The sequence below is a fragment of the Aethalodelphis obliquidens genome, unplaced genomic scaffold, assembly GCF_003676395.1.
Source record: "Aethalodelphis obliquidens isolate GAN/ISIS:26980383/991018 unplaced genomic scaffold, ASM367639v1 scaffold13, whole genome shotgun sequence".
Lineage (NCBI taxonomy): Eukaryota > Metazoa > Chordata > Mammalia > Artiodactyla > Delphinidae > Aethalodelphis > Aethalodelphis obliquidens.
Window position 1 is genome coordinate 6,547,211 of NW_020837957.1, and position 14,629 is coordinate 6,561,839.

The 14,629-nt window shown below is 37.9% G+C and overlaps 1 non-coding gene across 1 annotated transcript; it reads left to right on the forward strand.

Annotated features, from left to right (window-relative positions):
• Positions 1 to 7,053: 7,053 nt before the first annotated feature.
• LOC113624625 (U1 spliceosomal RNA) lies at positions 7,054 to 7,217 on the forward strand. Its single transcript, XR_003434413.1, has one exon. It is a non-coding gene; the product is annotated as a U1 spliceosomal RNA (small nuclear RNA).
• Positions 7,218 to 14,629: the final 7,412 nt, after the last annotated feature.

The following is a 14,629-nucleotide window of genomic DNA, read 5'->3' on the forward strand; positions in this document are numbered from 1 at the left end:
ACCGTCTTCAGTAACCAAAGGCAAAGCCCCACACAGATAAACTTCCTAACTTTAGCCCTGGCAAAAAATTTCAATACCTCCTCGGTTTAAGCCAAAAACCTCAATCTCTCTTTTTGCCAGTGGATTAATTTGGTTCTTAAATGCCAGTTTCTTGCATCTACTCCTCAGATATCTGGCAAATGCTATAAGATGATGGGGTATAAAGGACATCAGTAAACAGCATGTTTATTTTCTCTTCCAAGTTTAGAATCCACTGAGAAATTAGGCTCAGGACAGACAGATGGTTATCAAAATATCAGCTCATTTTTAGATCCATAAATCTGATTGGAGAATGCGGTTTAGCTCTAATACTGAAGTCTGAATTAAACCAACCCTTCACCATTTCTAGCTTTCCCCCTGCAGGGCCAGAGTCCCTCTGCTGAACTGTCTTCTTGGGGAAATGAAGATCCTGCGGTGCACAATCCCTTGAGGCTCTTTATTCAGAAGAGAGAAACCAGAGGTTTGGAGCATGCTCAGATCCCCCCTGCAACTCACCCTTCAGGCAGGCCTTCTGTAGGTCAAAGAGACACAAATGAGGGGCGAAGAGGCAGGGAGAAGATGGGAATGAGAGGAGTGGGGAATCCCTGGTCCCAACTTCCCGGCCTAAATCAAATCTCCCTGTTGAGTTTTACAGCAGCTCTCCTCATTTATCTGTCTTCTGATATAGAACATCCTTGAAGGCAAGGATTCCTTTTGCCTTGATTGTCAGTGTATTCTTTGCACCTGGTAAAGTGCTGGCACTCAGAAAATATTTGCTGAATGAATAAATGACTACATGGCCTCACTAGTGTGGAATTCTGGGATAGCACATTGCTCAACCAACCTGTTTGCAGCAGCTGGCAATGGTATCACCTGGAGATCCAGATGGAAGATCCAGATTCCTTCTACTCTCTTTCCATAGCACAGGAATAACTAGCATGTCTCTGATATAAAGATATTCACTATGTCACTGTCCCCTGTGTGTCCTATTTCTGGCAATGCACAATATCACTGAATAGCCCCAGGGACCCATCAGTCATTCTTCTCTTCTCGCCCTATGCAGTGGCAACAGAATAATATTCTAGGCATCTGTCGCCTGAGACTACTGAGTAGTTCTCAGAAACGTAACCTCCTCATAGAATGACAGGTTAACTGGGTATCTTCAATTAAAGAACATTGTATACAATGTTTATTTTATTTTTCCTAAGCTCTGTTTTCATGTAAAGTTGTAACGCAAAATCTTTCACATTGATGGCTGCATAGTCTAGAAACAAGTTTTTCGATAAGAATAAGCATTTTGAAGGGAAATGGTGTTGATCACAAAGCCTCCCTCTTTGCTCTAATTTCATGTGGATGTCCTGGCGTCAAAAACATATGGGAATAAAAATTGAATAATGAGACTGCTATATATGGGAACTTCCTATATCCTTTTAAAAGACTGGAAGTGAAATCTTTAGAAGAAAAATTAACTAGATCAAACATAAAGTAGGATGGAGGCCTTTTGCTCTATCCTATCCAGTGGCTGGTATGATATAACTGAGGTTATAACTGAGGTGAGGAATGGACTGTCCTGCATAAAAGTTACTGTCACTTATAATGTACTTAGTATATAAGTCAGACATGGTGATTTATGCTTATTGCACATGATCTCAATTATTCATTATAACTACAAAGCAAGTACTATTATCCTCACTGTACAGATGAGAAAACTGATGCTTAAAAAGGTAATACACCCAAGGTCACGAAGCCGGTATTATGCATTACGATTGGAACATAAGTCTGTTTCTGGAGCCCATGCTTATTACCAATAAACTATGATGCATCCTTTCAGAAGAGGAAAGGAAGTAAAGTGTGACTGGATTGGCTCTAGCTTAGGGTTTAAGGGGGAAAGCCAAAAGAAGGGTTCCCCAAAAGTTCATACATTATCCTGTTTAGTTTACCTGGTAGTGGTGAATTCCAGTGGAAATAAAGAGTATGCAACAGCTTAAAGTTTTCTCTGCTGTAAGACCCTCAAGGAACAAGACAGTGGAAAGCTGTACAAATATTTGGATTAGAGTCTGATACTAAGGGGACTTGTAAGCATCGGATGAAATGAGAACCAAAAGCTCTAAGTAAAAATAATCCAAATAAAACTGTTCATCCTTTAGCAGATGGTCAGTGCAGGGGGCTCCTGCATCAGAGTCATGACCTGGTCCTGTGAACCTTCCTTGGTGATCAAATGGCACTCCAACAGTGGCGTGGGTTGAGCAAGCTCAGCTGTTTTGAAAAGTTGTTGAGTTAAAAATATAAAGTGTCTCTGAGGTCCTGTAATAAGTAGTATTTGCTAATGAAGTTATGTACACGCTGCCTAACAATAGCGTATCTAATTTCCACAAAATGAAAGTTGTCCTTCTTTTTAACTTTTTCTTTTTTGATATTCCTTAGCTCTTGAGAATATTTGGTACACAGAGAACCATGCCTGTAGTTTTTAAATACTTTTTCTGAGTTTCTCTTCTGAGTTGTAATTTAATTATTTATGTGACCATAAAAGATAGACTGGATTCAGGTAAATGCATTTGACAATAACAACACCTAAAACAAGGATTTATCCAAAGGTGGCACAGAGCTGGCAAAAGGTTAGACTTCTTTTATGCACTGTATGGCTTCTGAGAGGACCAACATGGATTTTTTTTTTTTAAGTCATCTTTGCAGCACCAGACTCAAGACAGGCATTAGCATAACTCCTGATCAAATTCAGAAATACTTTGTACAGTGTCTTGGAAAGGGGTCATGTATATCTTTAAACAGTGAAAGCCTTGTTGGATGGGGAGATAACCACTTCCTCGAATAGCCACTTTGTTCTGAGGTTGGCCTAATCACTTAGGTTCTTCCTGACAATTCAAAGCATACTCATTGTAATTTAGGATAATGGAACCGAAAAATACTTTAAATTCATTTGGCAAAACCCTCTTTTTTATAATAAGAAGTCCATTAATTCACTCTACAAAGAAACACTGTGAATCCACCATGTGCCCAATATTGTTCCAGGTACTAGGGGTACACAGTGAATACAGTGAATACTAGTGAATACAGCAGACAGAAATCTCTAACCTATGGAGCACACCTCTTTTGAACTGGCTTGCTCAGTCATACAGTATTGGAGAGAAATGAAAAACAAAAGACTCTCATTACCCTGTACTATTCATGTCACCCCCTTTATTTAGATTACACTCTTCTTCATTGCCCAGCTGTATCCTGTGAGCCATCAAAACATTGTTTAAAGTCACCCATATTTTCCATGTTAGTCTTCTATATTTCCCAGAGTCCTTTTTTATAACTCTGTAACAGTGTCTTTGATTGCTTTATGCTACCTTTATTTATATACTTAACTATCCCAATAGACTATAAAGTCCTCAGTTGTTAGAATTTATTCATGTTGTAGCCTCAGCATCATTCTGAGTGTTCTAATTGAATGAATTAGTGAATTATTGTATATTATCTTTTCATTTATTTATTCATTCAATAAATATCTACTGAGTGTCTATAGTTTGCCAATCGCTACACCAACTACTGAAGATCCGTCATAAAAAAGATGCAAAGCTTATATCCTGATATTGAAAATGAGACACTGAACAACAAATTAAATAAGTAACTTAAATGTTAAGCAGGAAAGTAATACATTTTATATGAAAAATGGAGTAAAAGTTTTCAGGAATGTCGGGATGCAGAAAGCAGTTGTAGTTTGAATGCAGTAGTGAAGACAGGTCTGAGTGGAAGGTGATGTTAGAGGAAGGCCTTGAAGGAGATGAGGGTGCGAGCTGTGTGGCTATTGAGGGAACAGCATTCTGGCAGAGGGCGAAGCCACTGCGCGGGTCCTCAGGGAGGAGGGGGCCTAGGCTTCAGGAGCAGAAGGCTGTTGATGTGGCTGGAATAGAGTAACAGACGAACCATTCATAGGAGAGGAGGACAGAGAGGCAGTGAGGGCGTGGAGACTACCACAGCCTTGTGATCATTATAAGGACTAGCTCTTACTCTGCGAAACTGAGGAACCATGGGAGCATTTTGAGTGGAGGCGTGATAGGATTTGACTTGGATTTTAACAGGATCTCTCTGGATAGTCTATCGAGAAGAGTCTGCAGGAAGGCATAGGAGCTAGAAAAGAGACCGATTAGGAGGATATTGTAATAATCCAGTAGCTAAATGGTTTTGTGAGATAGAAAAGAAGGCCCTAAGAAGTGGTTGAATTCGTGATATATTGAAGATAAAACCAACAGCATTTGCTATTTGGGGTGGCATGTGTTAGAGACAGAGACAGCAAGAGTGATTTTAAGATTTTAGGCCTGGGTGACTGAATGAATGGAGTTGCCATCAACTAAGATTTGGAATGTAATCAGTGGGGCGAACTGTGGAGGAGGGATGAGGAAGCAGCAGTTTTGGACATAAGTTTGAGATACTCATTTGGCATCCAAGTGGAGACATCATATAGGCAGTTGGATACAAACGAGAAAGCTCAAAGGAAAGTGTGGTAAGGGAGGAGATGATCCTCGTTGTGTGTGTGTGTGTGTGTGTGTGTGTGTGTGTGTGTGTGTGTGTGTATAGTATCAGCACATAGGTAACATTAAAAGCCATGAGATGGGATGAGATTTTCAAGGGGCAAGGTCCAAGCTGAAATAAAAGAGAGAGAATGAAGAAGAAAGGTCAGTGTTGTGTTGTTAAATAAAGAGGAATTGTGAAGTGGTTGTTTATGAGAATGCAGCAAAGGATAGAGTAAGGAAACATAGTGTGATTTCCAGGCAGCATTAAGGGCACATCTGAAGTTCATGGTCATAAATCTAAAGTAAGACTAGTCAGCATAGTTTATGTTTTTCTCCAGCCATGTTCAGTTGCATGGGTGCAGGTAGAGTGTAGATGGAAAGTTGGGTTTAACATTTTAGACAACATTAAATACATCCTGCATGAACTGTAGCTGTTTGGGAAAGTATATTGATAACTAGCATCAGACTTATTAAGAAGAGAATTCTCTATATGTCAGAGTGTATATTGGTTAGTCTTTTGGGTGCAGGAGGTAGGACTCCAAATACATAGGTTAAAAGGGTACAATTAAATATTCACAGAGGAAAAAAAATACTCTGCATGAGAAATGACCAAGTTTTTATAATAGAGAAAGTAGGGAATGAAGAATGTGCTGGTGAAAGAAAGCAATATGGCAGAATTCCAGAGTCTGAAGAAAACATTACTAGGAAGAAATTTCTGGTGACCAGGCAGACAAGGAGATTTTATGAACAAAAATAACTAGCTTATAAGTCATCTTTAATATTTTATGGTGATCAAATCCAGTTACTCTAAACATTCAAAGAAGCCTGCCTTACACACAAAAGCCTGAGTGAATGAGAGGAAAAATCAAAGGAAAATCAGAGGTAAGAGAAGAGAACAGACACAGAAAATGAGATGAGTCAGAGCTCAAGAGAAGCAAGAACTTGGAACAAGAGCTACCAGGGAGGACATGAACCCAGAGGGGTGTGCAGAAATATTGTGAGGACCGTAGACATGACATAGACTTTGTGGGTTCAGATTAATTTTGTATTAAATTTTTAAAAAATAGCAAGATATCATATGTTATTTCAGTTAAGTGAGAATAATAGCTACTGTTTTTTGAATGCCTACTTTGTGCCATGCATACCCACAGATGTGCTTACTATAAATAAAACTTATTTTTTATTACAAAACCTTGCAAGATAGGTTTTATTAAATTTTCACGATATTAAAACATCTACTTGTTTATACCTTTTTATACTGATGCATGCATTGCATTTGATATAGGCTATAATTTTTGTGAAATGCTGCTATTAAATTGCTGACATGCCTTATGTTTGATATCTTAAAATTAAGAAAATGTGGCAATTATATGTGATAAGACTAAAATTCAGAAAGCTTAATTAACTTTTCTAATTTCCCACAAATGACTGACTCAACGATTCAAAATCTAGGTCTCTAGGACACCAAATCTCTGTCTATTTCCTCATGCAAATTATGGTTATTTTTCCCACTGTTTGAGAACCAGCCCTGATTCAGCTTAGCAAGCCTAATTCAATTTGCATACCCAGGAATACATGTTCATGTCATGAAAGCAAAACATGTTCACACATCAACAACTCATCAAACTAAAAAAATCTTGGTGTCAGCAGTGGCATAGAAAGTGTCTCGATGGTAGAGACAAAAACAAGTAATGTAGCTATCTGATTTACCAGAGAAAGTGCAGGGGTCACAAACAGTAAGATAAATTATGAAGAAGGGGAATAAATCTTGTTTTCTTAGTGAATCAGGGAAATGAAACAAAACAAAACAAAACAAAAAACAACCAGAAGTAATTGCTGAATTTGAAACACTAGAAACAGTTGACAAAAACAAATGATTCAATCAAAGTTGTTATTTCATGTGGTGGAACAAGTGTTTGCAAAACCATTAGTCTACTAGAAAGTCACTCATCATATAAACCCAACATACCTTTCAAGAAGATGTCCTTTTTGGATCTAAGCTATTACAAACAGCCTGGGATTCTTATGTTTTCCCAAAATGAACTATGTATTTAAGGTCCTAAGCTCAGGAACTGGTAGCCTAGTTCTGAAGCTGTCGCAGAAGAGGTCAGAAATTGACTAAAACTGGCATTAGATGGGTGATGAAAACAGGAGGCATGGCTAAGTCACAGGAGAGAGAGAATTCTAAGCAGAGATACATGTATCTATGCTATGAATATGAGTATATATATGCTATGAATTATAGCAGTCAGCCAGGGGAAGGAAGTACCAAGTAATACAGCCAGAGCCACTGGGGAGGAGCTATTACTGGAAATATTATGCCAAGGGAATAAAACAAAATTGCTAGTGGTATAAGGTCCGAGAAGGCAAATTCAGGGCAAGCCTGAAATAGAGTTTCATGGTAAAACAGTGGCAAACGTGCATAAGGTTATCTGAGGTTTTTCTTTTTTAGCCATTTGCATTCTACCTCTTTTGCTACCATACATTTTTTTTTTTTTTTCCTCTTAAAGTGATCAACTTCATACTTACCTGGCAGGGGAGATACCATGATCATGAAGGTGATCTTCCCAGGGCGTGGCTTATCCATTGCACTCCAGATGTGCTGACCTCTTTGATTTCCCCAAATGTGGGAAACTTGACTGCATAATTTGAGGTAGTGGGGGACTGCATTTGCGCTTTCCCCTGATTTTTGCAAGGTTTTTAAAAAAACAGACATTTTGTAGTTTTATGTATTTCTCTAGTGTATTTAGTGTTCCCTCCTTGTTACCAGATTTTTTCTGCTTGTTGCTCAGTCTGCACTTTCTTTTCCTTGTGGAAAAATGTAGGTGAGGTGCCCCTTTATGTCAGTTGAGCCTTCTTTTTATGTTGCCATGTAAAGTATATTTTGGGTTGTAACTTTGATGTTTTGTATATCTAGCTCCATTTTTTCTCTAGTCAGGGAATGTCTAAGCAAAGGACTAGTGGGCTGTTACTGGCACTCCTCTACCCAGAAGCAGCGAAACACAGAATTCCCCTTCTTGCTTTTACAGCCTTGAATAGCTACCAACTTCACCACAACAGTTTTCCTTTTAAACCCCACCCCACCAAATAAATACGTACATACATACACACATACGTAAGTGATGAACTTCAGGAACCACTCACTACCTCCATGACTTGATGCCTTAGATAATCTATGGTTAAAATGGAATCTGTTAAATTCCTAGCCGTATTTCAGCAACCTTTGTCTGAAATGACAGAGCCCTAAGAAGCTTCCTCTCAAATCACTTGTAAGGCCGCCTGAATTCCCACCTCTGAGTACAATACCATCCTCAATTTACATTTCCACACACTTGACGTAAGCAGACTTTTAACTTTATAAATCTGATGGGTGTGAAAATGTGAAGTTGAACATCTTTTCTTTATGTATATCTTTATGCCTTCTGTTCATATCTTTACCCTCTTATCTAATCGGTTGTCTTTTACATACTGATTTGTAGATTTCTTTTTATATGTAATGAATGCTAATCTTGTTTTCTTACACGCATTGCAAATATCTTCTCCCAGTGTATGGTTTCTCTTTTAGCTTTGTTTATGGGGTCAACTTATTGATGCCTTCATTTGTGGTTTGCTACTTGGTTTCCCCACTTTATTTAAGAAAGCCTTTCCAATCAGGACATAAATATAGTCTCCTGCATTCTCTTTTAAAAGTTTAAAAATTTCGCTTATCATATTTTTGTCTTTAATCAATCTGGAATTTACTTTTGTATATGGTGTGGGGTAGGATATCAATATTATTTTTTCTGTATATAAGCCAATTGTCCCAGTACAATTTAATTAATATCTCAATTTTTTACTGATTTCTAGTGCTACCTATGACATTTATAATGTCCCATATTTTCATGAGTCTATTTTGCCTTCTGCAATATGATTAACTCTTTGTTTCTGACTTTCAAAGCCCTATATAATCAAATCATATAGACCTCAGGTGTGTACCCTGTAGTGCAACAACAGCACTAAACCCACAGAATCGAAGAATCTTAGAGCTTGAAGGTAATATGTAGTTTTTAAAAAATCTAGTTATATAATTTTATAGATAAGAAAACTCAAGCCCAGAGAAGCTAAATGAGTTGTCCAGGGTAATATAGCCAATCAGTGGTAGAGCCAGTTATAGAAATATATTTACTCAACATCCACTGCAGTCCCCTATTCACAAAACTAGTGCTCAGCACATATTAGATTTACTTAACTGTTTACACCAAATGACAGCTTCAAATTAAATCAAATGGGAAAATATGATTTGTTAAGTGCCTACCATGTATTAGACATGGCGGTATGTTTCCCTAAAACTTGAGAGCAAATTTCCTTTGAACTTTGGCCCATGAGTTCTAGTCTGTGTGTTCTTTTCTCAACCTCTGTAACATGACTGATAATTCTAAGAATACTCTTAATCTGATAAGAAGGTTCTATTCAAAATTGAGTCCTACACTGCTGGAATGCAATTTTCTCCAACATGCAGAAATGTTTTGCAAAACCCCTGAATGATACTTACATGTGTATTACACAAGAACTATGAGAACAGAATTTCTCCTTAGAAATTCAAACTGCAACTGTCATCTACTTCTTTTGCTTCTGACTACATATTCCACAAACATATTTTAAGAACCCACATAACACAGATCACCCTTATGAATAACATTCCTGTTCATTAGGGTCTTATAGGCTAGTTGTGGAATTAGGTTCATAAAAAAAAGCGATTTATAATTCAATTGTAGTAAGTGTCATTAAATAGATAAGAACAACAAAGTTATAGAAAAGCACAAAAAAGATCTGAACTGATCATTCTACATGGTAGAGTCCAGGAAATCCTCATGAGTGGGAATACATGAAATGAACTAAAAGTATAGGAAGGGAAACAAGTATTTATGCGCAGATATACATATTGATATGGAACATTATAGCACAAGAGTTAAAGAAAATTGAGATTTTGTGTTAGTTGGTAATGTGTCTTTTCTTCCCAAGATCTCACACTGTGATCAGTATCACTTAATATTTATTAAGCGGCCAATTATTTTACAGGCACAATGAAGGGCCAGGAAATACAGGAATGGACAAAATTGACTTGATTCCTGCTTAAGAGATAGATGTGTATACAGTTTAACATCCAAATGAGTACACTTTGAGATTGTGAAAGGATACTATTAATAATTACAGTGTGGCAAAAGATGTGAATCAAGACTAGAATTTATGTCACCATATACAAAGGAAAATATCAGTGTGAGAAGTGACCATTCAATAGGGCTCATAACCCTTTTTGAGGTGTCATAGAAGACTGTGGAAATGAAATTTCTCCATAGAGTCAGAGTTTCATCAACATGCAACCTATGCTGTTACACAGAGTCCTGCACCTGGAAGGGCTCTGCAGTTGGTTTAAGGCTCTGCTGTTGCTCTCTTAAATTATGAAAAATTTTTAACCAGAGGTTTCACATTTTCATGTTGTACTGGGCTCCCCAAGTTATGTAGATAGCACTATATGGAAAATATAATTTAATCTGATTTAGCAGGAAGACATTCAGAATGCCAGAGGACTCAGGAACCATGTGGTATGAGGCTGGTTGAAGAATCTGGAAATACTTAGCTGTATAAAAACTATCCAAGGATGAATTAATAACTGCCTTAAGATAGTGAGAGTTCAAATGGCCTAGAGGAGAAGTAGGATTTTCCAGTGCAGTTCTAGAAAGGGAACAAGAACAACTTTCGAAAACTATAGGAAAACTGAGACAGGGCAGAATTTCACTACAATAGAAGGCAAGACATCATACCTGTAAACTCCCTAATATCAGGGGTATTAAAGTTGAGGCTTGGTGATAAGAAGTAATGATTATTGAAAATTAAATTTTGCATTCATTAAGCGGAGAAAGAATGAGATGATTACAATGGTCCAAACCAATCCTAAGATTTCATATTTATGAAATACATTGAAACTTCCTTGTCAAAATGAACCATATATTAGAATTCCAGGAAGTAAAGCAGGGAATATGAAACATCATCTACCTTTGATTACCTGTATACTTTTTTGAACAGAGAAAATGAGGAAAAAATGTAGACGTCTAATAGTGTACTCACTTAAATTATCTCATTAACAAGTATACAAGTCATGCTGACCTTAATTGTTGTTAAGATTTCCAAGACATGACTTTAAAATTAGCAAATAATGGTAATAACTCAACATTCAACAAGTGAGGTCTAACTTAGTTATTTAAGCCTCACAAAGAACTTGTGAGTTAAGACTTGTTATACCATTTTATAGATGAGGAAACTGAAGCTCAAAGAGTTGAGGTTTTAGGCACACAGCTAGTTAACAAAAGAGTAAGTAATCAGTCTATTTATTCACTGAGGAGCTATTTATTGAGTGCCTAGGATGTTCAGGCACTGCACTATGTGCTAAGAACACAAACGTGAGCAAAATGGAATAGAGTTTACACTGTAACAGAATAGCCAGGATGTAGTAAACTTTTTCCTTTATTACATTCTAAAGGAAACTCTCAGGCAACTTTTCTCATTGGCAAACAATTGTTATTTTGGATAATTGGGATTTACATGTTTATTAAGCCTTTATGTTAAGTCTACATGAGCCTGGTGCTATCAGCAAGTGAATAGAACATATTCTCTGTCTTTTGAGAGGTCTAGCAGAGACAGACTTACATAAACAACTGACCACAAATACAAAGCAGAATGAATAAGTAGTAAGAAGATTTGTAAATATGGGAGAGGCTGAAGAGCAGGAGAATTAAATATGATGGGGTCATCAGGAAAGGTTTCATGGAGGTGAGCCTAGAACCACGACATAGGGATAAAAGTTCAAAATGATGAGAACAAGTTTCAAGAGGACACCCTATGATGTCAACCCTCATACCCACAGCACTAACACAGTAACTAGCATATATCCAGTTAACAAATGATAAGTATTTATTAAGTGAATGAATATTAAAAAACAATTTCTTGGTGTGTATTTAATATTGAACAAGGAGAAAGATCAAAGTCACAGAGTTATGAGTATCCATGGAACATATGGGTAGGGAGCAGGCTGATGAGTATTCGTGGTGAGTGGTATGACCATGTCAATGAACAAGTGCTTATGGAAGAGAGAGGAAATGATACTTAGAAAGACAAGTAGGAATCACATTGTGGAAAACCTTACTTTTTAGATGAAGCTTGAAGTAAACTCAGTAGGAAATGACAAGACTGTAACATTTAGCATCTAGCACCTATCACAGTGTCTTAAACAATAGTACACAATATATGTTTGCTGAATGAAAACACGTCTCCCCACAACTAGGACGCCTGCCAGCCGCTGGTGAGGGACCTCAACACCCAATGATATGGGAGGAACCCCGAAGCGAACTGGTAGGATGTGGGGGGACTCAGGGGGGAGACAAGTGGAGGCTGGACACAACTGGTGTCCCTGAGGTGTTCCCACGCATGGAGGGACCCTCGGGGCCTTGGATTGGGGGGAGTGCGCCCAGTGTTTCCCCTGCCCAATTGGCTGGGGAATTCTGCCTGGCTCTTCGGCCGGGTCCTATGCTCTCAGAGGCCCCCTCTGGGATGCGCTGGTTCTGGAAGGTGGCCAGGGGAGAACAGGAGAGGCAAGCAGGAGGGGGCCTCCAGAACCTGAAGAGCAGGAGAGGAATGGAGGGCATTGGCACCACCCACTGGAGCCTGGGAAACCTACTGAGCTCCCAGGTGGGGTCCCCTGCCCTCTGAGACCAGAGGCAGGAGGCACGTCTGGGCACCTTCTGTTCTGTTGAGCCTAAGCCCAACCCCCCACACCTCCCAGGACCTTTTCCAGCCCTGTGGGTCCTAAGCATAGGCCTCTCCCACCACCCAAACCTCACCCCTGCTAAGGACCTGCCTTCCACAGCCATGGCCTTTTCCACCATTTTTTCTTTTTTTCTCCTCTTTTTTACTATTGTGTTTTTGTTTAACCTTCCAGTTGTTGTTTCATCTATATTTTTATTTTTATATTCTTTCTAATATATTTGTTAGTTTCCTAGTCTAATTTTATTTTTTACTTTGTTACTGTTTTCTTTTCTTTTTCTTTTTTTGTTTTTTTTTTTCACCCTGCATGGCTTGCAGGATCTTGGTTCATGAACTGGGGGTTGGGCTGAAGCTCCTCTGGTGGGAGGTCCTCGTCCAAACCACTGGGCTAACAGAGAACCTCAGAAGCCAGGGAATATTAATTGGAGTGAGGTCTCCTGGAAGTGCTCATCTTGGCACAAAGACCCAGCTCTACCCAACAGCCTACAAACTCCAGTGTTGGAAAGCTCAGGCAAAACAACCAGTAAGACAGGAAAATAATCCCACTCATTAAAAAAAAAAGAGAAATTAGATGGCAAGTCACCCAAGTCCAGGAAGCACAGAGAGTCCCATACAGGATAAACCCTAGGAGAAACACACCAAGACACATAGCAATCAAACTAACAAATATTAAATTCAAAGAAAAAATATTAAAAACAGCAAGGGAAAAACAAAAAATAATATACAAAGGAATCCCCATAAGATTATCAGCTTATTTTTCAGCAGAAACTCTGCAGGACAGAAGGGAGTGACAGGATATACTTAAAGTGATGAGAGAGAAAAACCTATAACTATAACATTACCCTACCCAGCAAGGATCTCATTCAGATTCGATAGAGAAATCAAAAGCTTTTCAGACAAGCAAAACTGAAGAGAATTCAGCACCACCAAACCAGCTTTACAACAAATGCTAAAGAAACTTCTCTAGGTGGGAAACACAAGAAAAGAAAAAGACCCACAAAAACAAACCCAAAACAATTAAGAAAATGATAATAGGAACATACATATCGATAATAACCTTGAATGTCAATGGATTAAATGCCCCAACGAAAAGACACAGACTGGCTGAAGGCATACAAAAACAAGACCCATATATATGCTGTCTACAAGAGACCCACCTCAGGCCTAGGGACACATACAGACTGAAAGTGAAGGGATGGAAAAAGAGATTACAAGCAAATGTAAATCAAAAGAAAGCTGGAGTAGGAATACTCGTATCAGATAAAATAGACTTTAAAATAAAGACTGTTATAAGAGATAAGGAGGGACACTACATAATGATCAAAGGATCAATCCAAGAAGAAGATATAACAATTATAAATATATATGCACCCAACATAGGAGTTCCTCAATACATATGGCAAATGCTAACAACCATGAAAAGGGAAATCGACAGTAATACAATAATAGCAGGGGACTTTAACACTGCGCTTACACCAACAGACAGATCATCCAAACAGAAAATAAATAAGGAAACACAAGCCTTAAATGACACAATAGACCAGATAGATTTAACTGATATTTATAAAACATTCCACCCGAAAGTGGAAGAATACATTTTCTTCTTAAGTGCACATGGAACATTCTCCAGGATAGATCACATTTGGGGTCACAAATCAAGCCTCAGAAAACTTAAGAAAATTGAAATCATCTCAAGCATCTTTTCTGACCACAAAGCTATGAGATTGGAAATCAATTACGAGAAAAAAACTGTAAAAAAGACAAACACATGGAGGATAAACAGTGTGCTACTAAATAACCAAAGATCACTGAAGAAATCAAAGGAGAAATTAAAAATATACACAGAAACAAATGACAACAAAAACACGATGACCCAAAACCTATGGGACACAGACGCAGTAAAAGCTGTTCTAAGAGGGAAGTTTAAAGCAATTCAATCTCACCTCAGGAAACAAGAAAAAATCTCAAATAAATGATCTAACCCTAACACCTAAAGCAACTAGAGAAAGAAGAACAAAAAATACCCAAAGTCAGTAGAAGGAAAGAAATCATATAGATCAGAGCAAAACTAAATGAAATAGAAACGAAGAAAACAATAGCAAAGATCAATAAAACTAAAAGCTGGTTCTTTGAGAAGATAAACAAAATTGATAAACCCTTAGCCAAACTCATCAAGGAAAAAGGGAGAGGATGCAAATCAATAAAATTAGAAATGAAAAAGGAGAAATCACAACGGACACCACAGAAATATAAAGGATTATTAGAGACTACTACAAACAACTATATGCCAATAAAATGGA